The 14915-nt window shown below is 54.9% G+C and overlaps 1 protein-coding gene across 1 annotated transcript in view; it reads left to right on the forward strand.

The window, feature by feature from the left end:
• MIER2 (MIER family member 2) overlaps nucleotides 1-14915 on the forward strand; it is a 993207-nt gene that overhangs the window by 619739 nt on the left and 358553 nt on the right. The gene's annotated exons all lie outside the window — the stretch shown is intronic.

The raw sequence follows: 14915 nt of genomic DNA on the forward strand, positions 1-14915 counted from the left end.
CTCCTATCCGGGGGTTCCCCGACCCAGGTCCCGGCCACCCCCAGCGCAGGGCCCCAGCGCACTGGGGAGAAGCTTGGCCCCGGGGGCCGCGCGCGGGGGGCGGGGAGACCCTCCCAGCTGGCGCATTCCCGGGCGCTGCTGTCACCAGGGGACGCGCCCCACCCCACCTCCTGCCCTCCCTGCCGGGTCCCGGGGCTGCCAGCGGAGCTTCAGAGCCAGACCTGGGACCAGATGGTCCCTCTCCCTCACAGCCGCGGCCCCACCCTCTCCAGCCTCAGTTTCCCCATCCCAGCAGTGGGCCCGGCAGGGGTCTCCACCGCGATCCTTCCATCTGGAACCCGGCTCTGTGCGGACGCGCAACGCGAGGGAGCACCCCAGGACTCCCCTACGGCACCCTTTCCTGCCGGGAGTGTCTGCGCCGCCCTGTGCCCACCCACGCAGGAATGAGACCAGGCCCTGGGTTCTGGGCTCCAACAGCTTCTGGTGTCGCCCGACGGGGCCCCCTGGCGGGCGGGGTGAAGGGCTGAGTCACTAAAGGAGGGGGCGGGGGGACTGCCCTTCTGCTTCCTGGGCTCCACCCAGACTCGGCCTGAGCACCCCCTCCTCCAGGAAGCCCACCCGGCTGTCCCACAGCACTGACCAGAGAGAGAGGTTTGCTAGGGACATACAGGGTGCTGCTGGTTCAACTCAGTCAGCCCTCCAGCCTGTAGCATGTCACAGCAGAGCCACCCATATGCCATTTATTGAGCACCTACTGTGTGCACAGCTGTGAACAACCCAGCCAGTCCCAGGCCAGCAGGTAAGGCAGCGCCCTCGGAGTGTATAACCCCACCTTCTGACCTGGACTATTGGAGAAAATAGCCCAGGCCCACCACAGATGGCCCCAGGGGGTGTGGTTGTGGGGATATCAGGAAGGCCCTCACTGAAGGGGTCAAGAGAGAAGGGTAGGCCTGGCGCAGTGGCTCATGCCTGGAATCCTAGCACAGTGGGAGGCCGAGGCAGGCGGATTACCTGAGGTCAGGAGTTTGAAGCCAGCTTGGCCAACATGGTGAAACCCAGTCTCTACTAAAAATACAAAACTTAGCCGGGTGTGCCAGCAAGTGCCTGTAATCCCAGCTACTTGGGAGACTGAGGCACGAGAATCGCTTGAACCCGGGAGGCATAGGTGGCTGAGAGCCAAGATCACACCACTGCACTCCAGCCTGGGTGACAGAGCAAGACTCCGTCTCAAAAAAAAAAAAAAAAAAGAAAGAAGTCAGCTCAGGGCATGTGTCAATGTGTCATTAGGACAATTGTATAATTGTATCCGCCTCAGATGTGCCCCATTCCCAGACGTCCAGTCCACAGAGCTCCATGGGGAGTGCAGACAGCAGGCCCTGTGCCCTGCCGGGAAGGTATGTGGAAAGCACAGCACCCACAGGGAGCACACACAGCAGGCATGATGCTCTGCAGGAAGGGTATACAGCAGGCGCTGCATCTTGTAGAAATGCATAGAGTAGGGCCGGGTACGGTGGCTCACGCCTGTAATCCCAGCACTTTGGGAAGCTGAGGCAGGCGGATCACGAGGTCAGGAGATCGAGACCATCCTGGCTAACATGGTGAAACCCCGTCTCTACTTAAAAATACAAAAAATTAGCCGGGCGAGGTGGCAGGCACCTGTAGTCCCAGCTACTCGGGAGGCTGAGGCGGGAGAATGGCATAAACCCGGGAGGCGGAGCTTGCAGTGAGCTGAGATTGCGCCACTGCACTCCAGCCTGGGCGACAGAGCGAGACTCTGTCTCAAAAAAAAAAAAAAAAAAAAGAAAGAAAGAAAAAGAAATGTATGGAGTAGCCTCTGCCCTGCAGAGGAGTGTATACAGTAGATATGGCACCTGCAGAGGAGTGCATACAGCAGTCACTGCATCCTGTAGAGAGTATATACTGCACGTGCTGCGTCCTGCAAGGAAGGTATACAGAAGGTGCTGTCTCCTGCAGGGAATGCATACAGTAGGCACTAAGTTCTATGGAAAGTGTATCCCACAGCCCTTGTGCCCTCCCGGGAGTGCATACTGCAGTCACTGCACCCTGAGTGGGGGCTCTAGAGCTTGCAAGATTGGCAGAGGTGGTGGTGAAGATGTGGAGGGCTGCCCCCCACCCCCAGTTCTTGTCCCCTACCGTCTCCCACCTCTGTCCTCTGGACGTCCCTAGGAGGAGGCTGGGAGCTCAGCCTAAGACACACCGTGTAGGTGGAGGGGACGGCTGCTGAGGCTCAGAGGCTCCTGGAGTCCCAGTCGGGCGGGGTCCCAGCTTGCTACATTCCCCTATCCTTGCCTGGACCCTGACGCGGGAGTCAGCCAAGTCCCCCTACTCTGAGTTTCAGCCTGGACCCCCTCCTTGAGGCAGCGTCAGGACTAGAGTGGGGACTGAGACACAGGTTCCCGCGGATGTGGGTCAGTTAGGTTCAGTTTCCTGCATGGTCATATGGCCTCCAGGCTTAAGGAATGCCGCGATCTGCTGTGTGACTGGGCTGCAGTAAACAAACACTATGGTATCACGCACTTCGAACTGTGTTCACAGGGTAGATTTTATGGTAAGTGTTCTTACCATAAAATAACAAAAACAGTGGGACACAAGGACCTTGGGAAGTGATGGTTAGGCCTGTCATCTTGAGTGTGGTGACTGCATATGTGCAAACTCATCAAATAGCAGACATCGGGCTGGGCATGGTGGCTTCATGCCTGTAATGCCAGCACTTTGGGAGGCTGAGGCCAGTGGATTACCTCAGGTCAGGAGTTTGAGACCAGGTGAAACTGACCAACAAGGTGAAACCCCGTCTGTACTAAAAATGCAAAAATTAGCCAGGCGTGGTGGCTCACGGTGGTAATTCTAGCACTTTGGGAGGTCGACGTGGGTGTACTGCTTGAGGTCAGGAGTCTGAGACCAGCCCAGCCAACATGGTAAAATCCATCTCTACTTAAAAAAAAAAAAATAGCCAGGCATGGTGGTGCACGCCTGTAGTTCTAGCTACTCAGGAGGCTGAGGCAGGAGAATCATTTGAACTTGGGAGGCGGAGGTTGCAGTGAGCAGATCACATCATTGCACTCCAGCCTGGCTTTTTTTGAGCTCCCTCTCAAAAAAAAAAGGCTGGCATGTTGGCTCATGCCTTAATCCCAGCACTTTGGGATGCCGAGGCGGGAGGATCACCTGAGGTCGGGAGTTCGAGACCAGCCTGGCCAACATGGTGAAACCCCATCTCTACTAAAAATACAAAAATTAGCCGGGCATGGTGGCGTGCGTCTGTAATACCTGCTGCGCAGGAGGCTGAGGCAGGAGAATCGCTTGAACCCAGGAGGCGGAGGTTGCAGTGGGCCGGCTGAGATCGCAGCCTGGGCGACAAGAGTGAAACTCCGTCTCAACAAAAAAAGCAAACATTGCATATGGGCTTCTGTGTCCCCACAACTCTCGGTGGCCTCCCCCGATCCCTCAGGCCTGGACACGTGGTCCCAGGACACCTCAACCTCCTGCGTGGAGTGGGTGGGGCCTCCCCATCCCTCCCCCACAGATCCCTGGACCCCTTGATCCCTGGGGCTGTCCATCTATCCCTGGGCACCAGCAAGGGCCACGTGGAGCTGGGACCCTCCCCAGCTGGAGTCGCCCCATAGGACCCGGGACTCTGGACCCTCCTTGACCGCTGCTTACCTGGTCCTCATTCTGTGCCGGCTTCTTGTGCACGCTCGGAATCTGTTCCCTGCAGACACCCAGTGCCCCGGGCACTGTCCGGAATTCCTGGAAGAGACCCCTTGCTTTCTTGCCCCTCTGCCCAGGCTCCAGGCCTTTGACACGGCTGTGCCTTCCCAGGGTGCCCCTTCCCCTCCACCTTCACGTGCTGAAAACCACCTGTTCTGTCACTTTCCGGCAACAGGTTGTGTACCACGTAACCCATGCTTGGCCAATCAGATAATTCCATCTCCCAGAGCTGGGGATTGGCTGGGGGATGACCACGTGACCCAAGTGGGCCAATGAGAGCCTGCCCTGGGACTTGAACTGGGCCATTGGAGGAAAAGGTGGTTTTCTGTGGCTGGGGTGGGCTCCAGGGATGGTGTGAGTTGAGGTATGCTGGACTTTCTTGACTACTCCAAGAGGTGTGCAGTCTCAAGCAGATGCTGACACAGCAGCAAATGGAAGGGGACAGATTTTTTTATTTTTATTTTTATCCTTCTCTTCCTTTCTTTTCTTTCTTCTTATAATTTTTTTGAGACAGAGTCTTGCTCTGTCGCCCAGGTTGGGGTGCAGCTGTGCAATCACAGCTCACTGCAGCCTTGACCTCCTGGGCTCAAGCAGTCGTCCCACTTCAGCCTTCCGTTTGGCTGGGACTACAGATGCCATCACATCTGGCTAATTTTTTTGATCTTTAGTAGAGACAGCATCTTACTATGTTGTCCAGGCCCAGGTTGGTCTCAAACTCCTGGGCTCAAGAGATCCTCTTACCTCAGTCTCCCAAGTAGCTGGAACTATAGGCATGCACCACCATGCCTGGCTAATTTTTGTATATTTTTGTAGAGATGGGGTCTCTCTATGTGGCCCAGGCTGGTCTTGAACTCCTGAGCTCAAGTGATTATCTGGCCTCAGCCTCCCACACTGCTGGGATTGCAGGCATGTGCCAACCACCGTGCCCAGCCCAAAAGGACAGATTTCTAGAAGATTGTTTGAGTTCCTGGATTGAGCCTCATCTGAAGGCATTCGCTCCCTTTTTTTTTTTTTTTCACGTTAGCAATTTTGAGTTTCTTATTTATTTATTTATTATTATTATTATTTTTGACAAGGTCTCACTCTGTCACCCAGGCTGGACTGCAGTGATGCGATCTTGGCTCACTGCAACCTCTGCTTCCCAGGCTCAGGCAATCCTCTGGGATCAGCCTCCCACATAGCTGGGACTACAGGTGAGTGACATTATACCCAGCTAATTTTTGTATTTTTAGTAGAGATGGGATTTTGCCATGTTTCCCAGGCTGGTCTCAAACTCCTGAGTTCAAGCGATTCTCCCACCTTGGCCTCCCAAAATGCTGGGATTACAGGCATGAGCCACTGTTCCCAAACTTCTTTGGGATTTAAAAAAAAATTATTATCATTATAGAGACAAGGTTTCAAGAGCGAAACTCCATCTCAGAAAAAAAGTGATAACAATTACTATTTCATGATTATTGACTAAATTCCAAATGTTATTTTATTTGGATTTGGATTTCACCAGGCTTTTTTTTTTCTTTCTTTCTTTAGACGGAGTCTCGCTCTGTCGCCCGGGCTGGAGTGCAGTGGCCGGATCTCAGCTCACTGCAAGCTCCGCCTCCCGGGTTTACGCCATTCTCCTGCCTCAGCCTCCCGAGTAGCTGGGACTACAGGCACCCGCCACCTCGCCCGGCTAGTTTTTTGTATTTTTTAGTAGAGATGGGGTTTCCCCATGTTAGCCAGGATGGTCTCGATCTCCTGACCTCGTGATCCGCCCGTCTCGGCCTCCCAAAGTGCTGGGATTACAGGCTTGAGCCACCGCGCCCGGCCTCTTTTTTTTTTTTTTTAAACAAATGTCGTTTTCCTGTTCCCGGATTCCATATGACATTGAGCTATTGAGCTCATAATTAGTAAAAAGACCCACGCAGATTAAAAATGGATTATTTCTTTGGCAATCGGGCCGGTTCCAGTGCCCACGCAGCACCTTGAACACGGCTGGAGTTGATCAGTGTCCCTGATGGGAAGTTGATGCTGTGACCATCAAGAGAAGGGGCACGGAGGCAGGTGTCCACCCATCACCTAATGGAGATACAGACCCACTCCCTGCCATTGGTGCTCCCCGTCAGGTGGGATACACACCAGCAAGCTAGCAAGGAAACCGTCATTCTGGGTTGTGGTGGAACCGGGGAGAAGCAGACATGGATCACGTCTCGGGGCAGGGGTGGCCTCCTGGGCACAGGGGGCCCTCTCCTGCCTGGGCCTAAAAGCTGAGAAGGGGATGCCAGGTAAAGCCTGGGAGGGTGGCAGAGGGAACAGCACATGCAAAGACCCTGTGGCAGGGGGAGCTTGACGTGGGTCTGAGGACCAACGGGAAGGCCAGAGGGTAGATGCCTTGGCCTTGTGTCCTCGCCTTGGGTGGTCAACCTGGGGAATGTTGGATTCAGTTCCTCAGAGGGTCCCTGATGAATGTGGGACTCAGGGTGGCTGGGGGGTACCCAGCTCCCACCCTGCTCCCCGAACCAACTCTCTGCACCAAACCCTTGCTTCAGGCTCTGCCTTTGGGGGAACCCACACAGATGGCCAGGAGGGTTGAGCAACCTGCCCCAGCCGCCAGTGCTAAAGCCACTGACCTGGATGTTGTCAGCGGAGAAAGTGAACAGGGGGTGAGAGGCCTCAGCACTGAACCCCAGCCTCCCAGGAGAAGGAGGAGGTGGCTTAAAGGAGAATTGGAAAAATGCATCCAGAAGGATGGGAAAGGGCCAGGCGCAGTGGCTTATCTCTGTAATCCCAGCACTTTGGGAGGCTGAAGCGGACGGATCACCTGAGGTCAGAAGTTTGAGACCAGCCTGAACAACATGGAGAAACCCCGTCTGTACTAAAAATACAAAATTAGCTGGATGTGGTGGCACAGGTCTGTAGTCCCAGCTACTCAGAAGGCTGAGACAGAAGAATCGCTTGAACCCAGAGGCAGAGGTTGCGCTGAGCCGAGATCTCACCATTGCACTCCAGCCTGGGCAACAAGAGCAAAACTCTGTCTCAAACAAAAACAAACAAACAAACAAACAAACACACAAAACCATGGGAAAAAATCAGGAGCAGGGGTGTCCCAGAGGACAAGAGAGGAGGGTGCTTTTATTAGTGATTATTATTATTTATTATTGTTTTTGAGACAGGGTCTTGCTCTGTCACCCAGGCTGGAATGCAGTGGTGTGATCACAGCTCACTGCAGCCTCGACCTCCTGGACTCAAGCAATCCTTCCACCTCAGCCTCCCAAGTAGCTGAGACCACAGGCGTATGCCACTCCACCTGGCTAACTCTTGTTTATTTTCTGTAGAGACAGGGATCTCCCTGTGTTGCCCAGGCTAGTATCAAACTCCTGGGCTCAAAGGATCCTCCTGCCTCAGCCTTTAGCGCAGAGTAGCTGGGATGACAGGCATGAGCCCTGCATCCGGACAGCAGTGTTTTAGGAGGAAACAGAGCTGAGAGAGGGAAGAACGGGGCTTGGTTTCGGGGCACCAAGTCTGGATGCCCCCTCCCGCGCTCACACTGGGCCATGTCGTGCAGCATAAACCACAATCAGGGGGTCTCTGGAGCCCTGTGGTGGTGGGACGTCTCCTGCCTGCTCTGCTCCCAGGGCCATGGGTCCCTGGGACCTGCGTGGTCAGGCACGTGGGACCTACAGGTATTTGGTAAAGGCCAGGAGACCAGGCAGGGACCAGGGAGCTGGGCTGAGTCACACTGGTTGGTGGCCTCCACCCTGGCGCCTTCCAGAAGGAGGGGGTTGGGGAGGCCTGGGTTGCTGCTGACCTTGGAGGCGGCCCCATGAGTCTCCTGGGCCTCCAGGGAGTCTGGTGCCCGCTGTGTCAGCTGCCACGCCCCATCCACCTGCAGTAGGTATTTTGAGCAAAGCTTCCTGTCACTTCTCCTGTGAAATCTGCTGAGTCTGTGGTTTTCTCAGGTCAGCAAAAGAACAGAGACTGGAGAGGAAATCGAGCCGAGCCCATGGCCTGGGATGTGAGAGGTGCCGAGGGTACGGGGACTGCAGCGCTAGACCACCCAGGCCTCAAGAACCCAGGGCAGGCCGGGCGCGGTGGCTCAAGCCTGTAATCCCAGCACTTTGGGAGGCCGAGACGGGCGGATCACGAGGTCAGGAGATCGAGACCATCCTGGCTAACACGGTGAAACCCCGTCTCTACTAAAAAAAAATACAAAAAACTAGCCGGGCGAGGTGGCGGCGCCTGTAGTCCCAGCTACTGGGGAGGCTGAGGCAGGAGAATGGCGTAAACCCGGGAGGCGGAGCTTGCAGTGAGCTGAGATCCGGCCACTGCACTCCAGCCTGGGAGACACAACGAGACTCCGTCTCAAAAAATAAAAAAATAAAAAAAAATAAAAACCCAGGGCAAGGGGCAGGATGGGAAGGCCAGGTGGCCCCATTGAACCCTGCCCTGCCCCTTTGCAAAATGGCATCCTTGCTCATCACACAAGCTGTGCCTCAGTTTCCCCATCTGTAACCTGGGGCATTAGTAGGGTTGTGTGTTTCAGGGGTTAGGGAATCTAATATATTTTTTCCTTTTTTTTTTTTTGACAGAGTCTTCCTCTGTTGCCCAGGCTGCAGTGCAGTGGCAAGATCTCGGCTCACTGTAACCTCTGCCTCCCGGGTTCAACCGATTCTCCTGCTTCAGCCTCCCAAGTAGCTGGGACAGGCCCCCACCATCATGCCCAGCTAATTTTTTATATTTTTGGGAGAGACGGAGTTTCACCATGTTGGCCAGGCTGGTCTCGAACTCCTGACCTCAAGTGATCCACCTGCGTCAGCCTCCCAAAGTGCTGGGATTATATCACTTTTGGCGTGAGATTACAGGACTTCCGGCATGAGCCACCGCGCCCAGCCTTATTTTTCCCTTTTTAAATTGTAGTAATATATGGACCGGGTGCGGTGGCTCATGCCTGTAATCCCAGCACTTTGGGAGGCCGAGGTGGACGGATCACCTGAGGTCAGGAGTTTCAGACCAGCCTGGCCAATATGGTGAAACCCCATCTCTACTAAAAATACAAAAATCAGCTGGGCATGGTGGCACATGCCTGTAATCCCAGCTACCTGGGAGGCTGAGGCAGGAGAATCATTTGAACCCAGGAGGCAGAGGCTACAGTGAGCTGAGATCGCACCACTGCACTCCAGCCTGGGCAATAGAGTAAGACTCTGTCTCGAAAAATAAACATAAAAATAAAATAGTAGTGATACGTGCATAACATAAAATGTATCTTTTTTTTTTTTTTTTTTTTTTTGAGACGGAGTCTCGCTCTGTCACCCAGGCTGGAGTGCAGTGACGCGATCTCAGCTCACTGCAAGCTCTGCTTCCCGGGTTCACGCCATTCTCCATGCCCGGCTAATTTTTTTGTATCTTTAGTAGAGATGGAGTTTCACTGTGTTAGCCAGGATGATCTCTAACTCCTGACCTCGTGATCCGCCCGCCTCGGCCTCCCAAAGTGCTGGGATTACAGGTGTGAGCCACTGCGCCCGGCCAAATTTATCATGTTAAACATACGACATGCACAGTTCAGCCACATTACGTACATTAACATTATTGCATAAGCATCCCATAACCACCATCCCTCTCTAGAACTTTCTCTTTTTTTTGCTTTTTAGAGACAGGGTTTTCCTCTGTCACCCAGGCTGGAGTACAGTGGCACAATCGTAGTTCGCTGCAGCCTTAAACTCTGGGGCTCAAGCAATCCTCCTGCCTTGGCCTCCCGGGTAGCTAGGACTACAGGCGAGCACCACCACACCCAGCTCATTTATTTATTTTTGAGACAGAGTCTCGCTCTGTTGCCCAGGCTGGAGTGCAGTGGCACAATCTCCGCTCACTGCAAGTTCTGCCTCCCAGGTTCACGCCATTCTCCTGCCTCAACCTCCCGAGTAGCTGGGACTACAGACGCCTGCCACCACGCCTGGCTAATTTTTTGTATTTTTAGTAGAAACGGGGTTTCACTGTGTTAGCCAGAATGGTCTTGATCTCCTGACCTCGTGATCCGCCCACCTCGGCCTCCCAAAGTGGTGGGGTTACAGGCGTGAGCCACCATGCCCGGCCTAACTTTTTATTTTTGTAGAGATGAGGGCTTGCTATGTTGCCCAAGCTAATCTTAAACTCCTGGGCTAAAGCGATCCTTCTGCCTCGGCCTCTCAAAGCTCTGGGATTACAGGTGGGAGCCACTGCACCCAACCCATCTCCAGAACTTTCTCATCTTCAAAAAATGAAACTCTGTCCCCATAAAACACTCACTCCCTGTCCCCCTCCCCAGCTCCTAACACCCTCGCCCCCATTCTACTTTCTATTTCTGTGACTGAGGATGCTAGGGACCTCCTAGGATGGAATCACACGAGATTTCTTTTTTTCTTTTTTTTTTTTTTGAGACGGAGTCTCGCTCTGTCTCCCAGACTGGAGTGCAGTGGCCGGATCTCAGCTCACTGCAAGCTCCGCCTCCCAGGTTTACGCCATTCTCCTGCCTCAGCCTCCGGAGTAGCTGGGACTACAGGCGCCCGCCACCTCGCCCGGCTAGATTTTTGTATTTTTTTAGTAGAGACGGGGTTTCACCGTGTTAGCCAGGATGGTCTCGATCTCCTGACCTCGTGATCCGCCCGTCTCGGCCTCCCAAAGTGCTGGGATTACAGGCTTGAGCCACCGCGCCCGGCCATCACACGAGATTTCTTACCTGGATGTGGTGGCTCACGCTTGTCATCCCAGCACTTTCGGAGGCCGATCACTGCCCGCAGATCACTTGAGGTCAGGAGTTCGAGACCAGCCTGGCCAACATGGTGAAACCCTGTCTCCACCAAAAATGCAAAAATTAGCCAGACGTGGAGGCGGGTGCCTATAGTCCCAGCTACTCGGGAGACTGAGGCAGGAGAATTGCTTGAACCCAGGAGACGGAGGTTGCAGTGAGCTGAAATCTTGCCACTGCACTCCAGCCTGGGCAACAGAGCAAGACTCCATCAAAAAAAAACAAACAGAAACGAGCACACACACAAGGTTTCTCCTTTTGTGCCTGGCGTCTCTCGCTGGACCTGATGTCTTCAAGGCGTATCCATCCTGCGGCCTGTGTCAGGGCTCCCTTCCTTTCCACGGCTGGATGTGATTCCGTCGTATAAATGAGCCAGGGTGTCGTCCAGGTGTTCCTCCTCTCATCTGCTGATGGACATTTGGGCTGTCTCTACCTTTCGGCTGCTCTAAATCAGGCTGCTATGAATATTTCCGTTTTTCATTTGTTATCAAGCTCCTCTCATTCTCGAGTATGGATTCCGAAAAATGAAGTCGAATGTCCCGGTTTCCCTTCCCTGATTGTCTAACTGGAGGGCCCCATCCCTTATGGAAGTCAAGGGACCTGTGCCTGGTTTCCAGACTTGCAAGTGGGAACATTACTGCCTCAGGCGGGCCCTTCTCAGAAATGCCCTCCCTGACCTCCTGTCTAAGCTGGCCCTCAACACTGCTTTCTTTTTTTTTTTTTTTTTTTTTTTTTGAGATGGAGCTTTTTGCTCTTATCACCCGGATTGGAGTGCAATGGCGCGATCTCGGCTCACTGCAACCTCTGCCTCCTGGGTTCAAGTGATTCTCCTGCCTCAGCCTCCCCAGTAGCTGGGATTACAGGCGCCCGCCACCATATCTGAACAATTTTTGTATTTTTAGTAGAGACAGGCTTTCACCATGTTGGCCAGGCTGGTCTTGAACCCCTGACCTCAGGTGATCCACCCGCTTTGGCCTCCCAAAGTGCTGTGATTACAGGTGTGAGCCACCGTGCCCGGCCTTTTTTTTTTTTTTTTTGAGATAGGGTCTCACTTTGTCATCCAGGCTGGAGTGCAGTTTTGTGATCATGGCTCACGGCAGCCTCGGATTTCTAGGCTCAAGCGATCCTCTCCCCTCAGTCTTCTGAGTAGCTGGGACTACAGGCATGCACCACTATGCCCAGCTAATTTAGAAAATTTTTTGTAGAGACAGGGTCTTGCTTTGTTTTCCAGGCTGGTTTCCAACTGCTGGGCTCAAGCAAACCTCCTACCTCCGCTTCTCAAAGTGTTGGCATTACAGGCATGAGTCACTGCGCCTGGTCCTCTTTATTTACCGTTTTTTCTTTTCTTTTCTTTTTTTCTCTGAGAGGGAGTCTCGCTCTGTCGCCCAGGCTGGAGTGCAGCGGTGTGATCTCAGCTCACTGCAAGCTCTGCCTCCTGGGTTCAAGCCATTCTCCTGCCTCAACCTCCTGAGTAGCTGGGACTACAGGCACCCGCCGCCATGCCTGGCTAATTTTTTGTATTTTTAGCAGAGATGGAGTTTCACCATGTTAGTCAGGATGGTCTCGATCTCCTGACCTTGTGATCCTCCCTCCTCGGCCTCCCAAAGTGCTGGGATTACAGGCATGAGGCACCGTGCCCGGCCTAATTTTTGTATTTTTAGTAGAGACAGGGTTTCGCCATGTTGGCCAGGCTGGTCTCGAACTCCTGACCTCAAGTGATCCTCTTGCCTCGGCCTCCCAAAACGCTGGGACTATAGGCATGAACCACGGTGCGTTACCAGTTGTTTTTTTTTTAAACCTTTGAGGTGAAATTCACATAACATAACATTTACCCTTTTAAAAAGGGCACAATTCAGCGGCATTTCCTGCCTCACAGTGTTGAATAAGCACCCCTCTATCTAAATGTAAAACATTTCATCCTCAAAAGGAGACCTGTACTCAACAGCAGTCCCTCCCTATCCTCTAATCTGCGTGAGAGGCCTTCAGGGAGAGCCGAGGGGTGTCTTTGTGGGCATTCATCCTTAGCCCCCCAAAACTCCCCTGCAGCCAGGCTGGGGTGAGCAGGGAGCCTGGGGCAGGGCGGGGGATGGGGACAGCTGGTTAGTGGGGCTCACATAGGCCGGGGGACAGAGTCTCTGCTCAGAAGGGCACAGGCTGAGACTAGGAGGCCATTCCCAGCTCCAAAGTGGACTCTCAGCCAGGAAAAGCCGTGGGCGGCCAGGGGAGAGGGAGGCCGAGCCGGTCTCTGTGCGGGGAGCATCAGCTGACAGGCAGGCTGCGAGGCTCTGGGCCAGGAACTCTGATTTCTTTCCCCCTGGGAAGCTCAGACACCCGCCCCAGCACGAGGGCGCTGCCTGGCACTGCTCCCTGGGACCGCTGGGACTGGCAGCCTGAAAGAGGGACAGACCTATTGTGGGGGGACCAGGAGCTCTGGATCCACTCCCACCTAGACTCCAGGCTCAGCCACATGCAGTCCGGGTGAGCCTGGTCTGGCACCGGCCGTTCAGAGCCTCAGTTTCCTCATCTGTAACACAGGGCTAAGAACAGCACCTGCCTCAGGGACCAGTTACTGCCCAGAACGGGGCTGGCTCACTCCCTTCCACTTTCCAAGCTTTCCCTGACCCCTGACTTGGTGACGTCTTGGACATTCTTGCAGTCCCCTAAGCAGTGGTCCTTTTACGAGGACAGGGCAGTGTCTGCCTTGGACCCGCACAGCCTGACACAGGCAGATATGCAGTAGGTGCTTAACAAATGCCTGAACTGATGCCAGGATGGGTGGCTGCTATCAGGAAGGAACTGGAAGCCATGCCCGGTGTCTCACGCCTGTCATCCCAGCACATTGGGAGGCCGAGGCAGGGCGGGTCATTTGAGGTCAGGAGTTTGAGACCAGCCTGACCAACATGGCGAAACCCCGTTTCTACTAAAAATACAAAAAAAAAAAAATCAGCTGGGTGTGGTGGCATACACCTGTAGTCCCAGCTACTGGGGAGGCTGAGGCTGGAGAATTGGTTGAACCTGGGAGGTGGAGGTTGCCGTGAGCCAAGATCACGCCACTGCAGTCCAGCCTGGATGACAGAGCAAGACTCTATCTCAAAAAAAAAAAAAAAAAAAAAGGAAGGAAGCAACTGACTCTCGGCCCCTGGAGGACTCCAGGGTGACAGTCGTGTGACAGCTCACACACTCGGGCCCCGAGCTGCTCACCTTGCAGCTGCCTCACCTGGTTCTCATCGGCAGGGGACTTGGGCTCCCCAGCTGCAACCCGGTGGACCCAGGCTGGCCAGGAATCTTCTGCCCTGGCACTGGGACCAGAACCCCTGCAAAGGTGCCTGAGCTCAGCACCGTCCAATGCACGGGGGCCTCATTCACCACACCAGGTGGACATGTGACAGCTCAGGAGGTGTTTCCTGTCCCTAGTGGTGTGGCCGGGCCAGATTCTGAAATCTGGTCCCTGGAAAATTCCAGCCCCACGGAACCTGGTAACCCCTCCCCATTCCTGGTGTTATGTAATATTTGGGGATTAATACCGAGGCATCCAGGGGCGGCTGCCGGGATTCAAACCCAGCGCGGCCCCTTCCTGGGCTGACTATGCGACTTCACATCCCCGGGTCTCAATGTCTCGCCTGTACAATGGGGATAAGGCCCGTTCTTGTGTCCCAGGCCGGGTGGGTGAGGGGAGACCTCCCCAGGAAAAGGGTGAACCTGAGTCTAGGGCAGGGCTTGGAGCCACGATTCCGGGGGGGTCCCAAGCCCTCTACTGTCTTCCCACCCAGCTGTTCTCTGAGGTCTCTGAGGTTTCTGATGCTCTCTGAGGTCGTCATTTCAAGGACGTCCCCACCTGGCTCTCCGTGCAAACCCCAGCCACGGTCCACCTGTTGCTCCACACAGCCCATCCCTTCTCTGTGCTGAAGGTCCCTCGGACCCCAGCCCATGGGTCCCCAAGCCCCGGTCCTGCCTCCTGGGTCCCTATCCCAGGCCTCACCGCCCTCCCCACCAGCCCCAGCATCACAAATGCTGGGCTTCTCTGCCGCTCCGAATTCTGCTGTGGCTCCCCAGTGCCCAAGGCCATCAAGCCCCACGTTTTCATGTGGGCCCCAGGGACCCGCCAGCAGGGAGGGCCCGAAATGGCACACATTCGGAACGACGAGGCTCATACCTCAAGCGCACTTTTGGGGGAGAGGACCCCCGAAGCCCCCAAACCCCCACGCGCGAGAGAACCTCAGTTTCCCGCTTGGTAAAGGGGCCGCAGCAGCGGTTCCCAGCCAGCCCGGGGGTGCAGGGTCGGAGGAGCTCGCAGGCTGAACGTGGCTCCTAGCGCCCGGTTGGCGCACGGGGTTCCGGCGCGCTCTAGTCTCTGGAACTTCCCCAGCCGCGGCATCCCCGCCGCCCACGCGCCCCCCACTCCCCGGCCGGGCACCTCCAGCCCCTCCCGCGG

This window comes from Rhinopithecus roxellana, chromosome 8 (assembly GCF_007565055.1).
Source record: "Rhinopithecus roxellana isolate Shanxi Qingling chromosome 8, ASM756505v1, whole genome shotgun sequence".
Lineage (NCBI taxonomy): Eukaryota > Metazoa > Chordata > Mammalia > Primates > Cercopithecidae > Rhinopithecus > Rhinopithecus roxellana.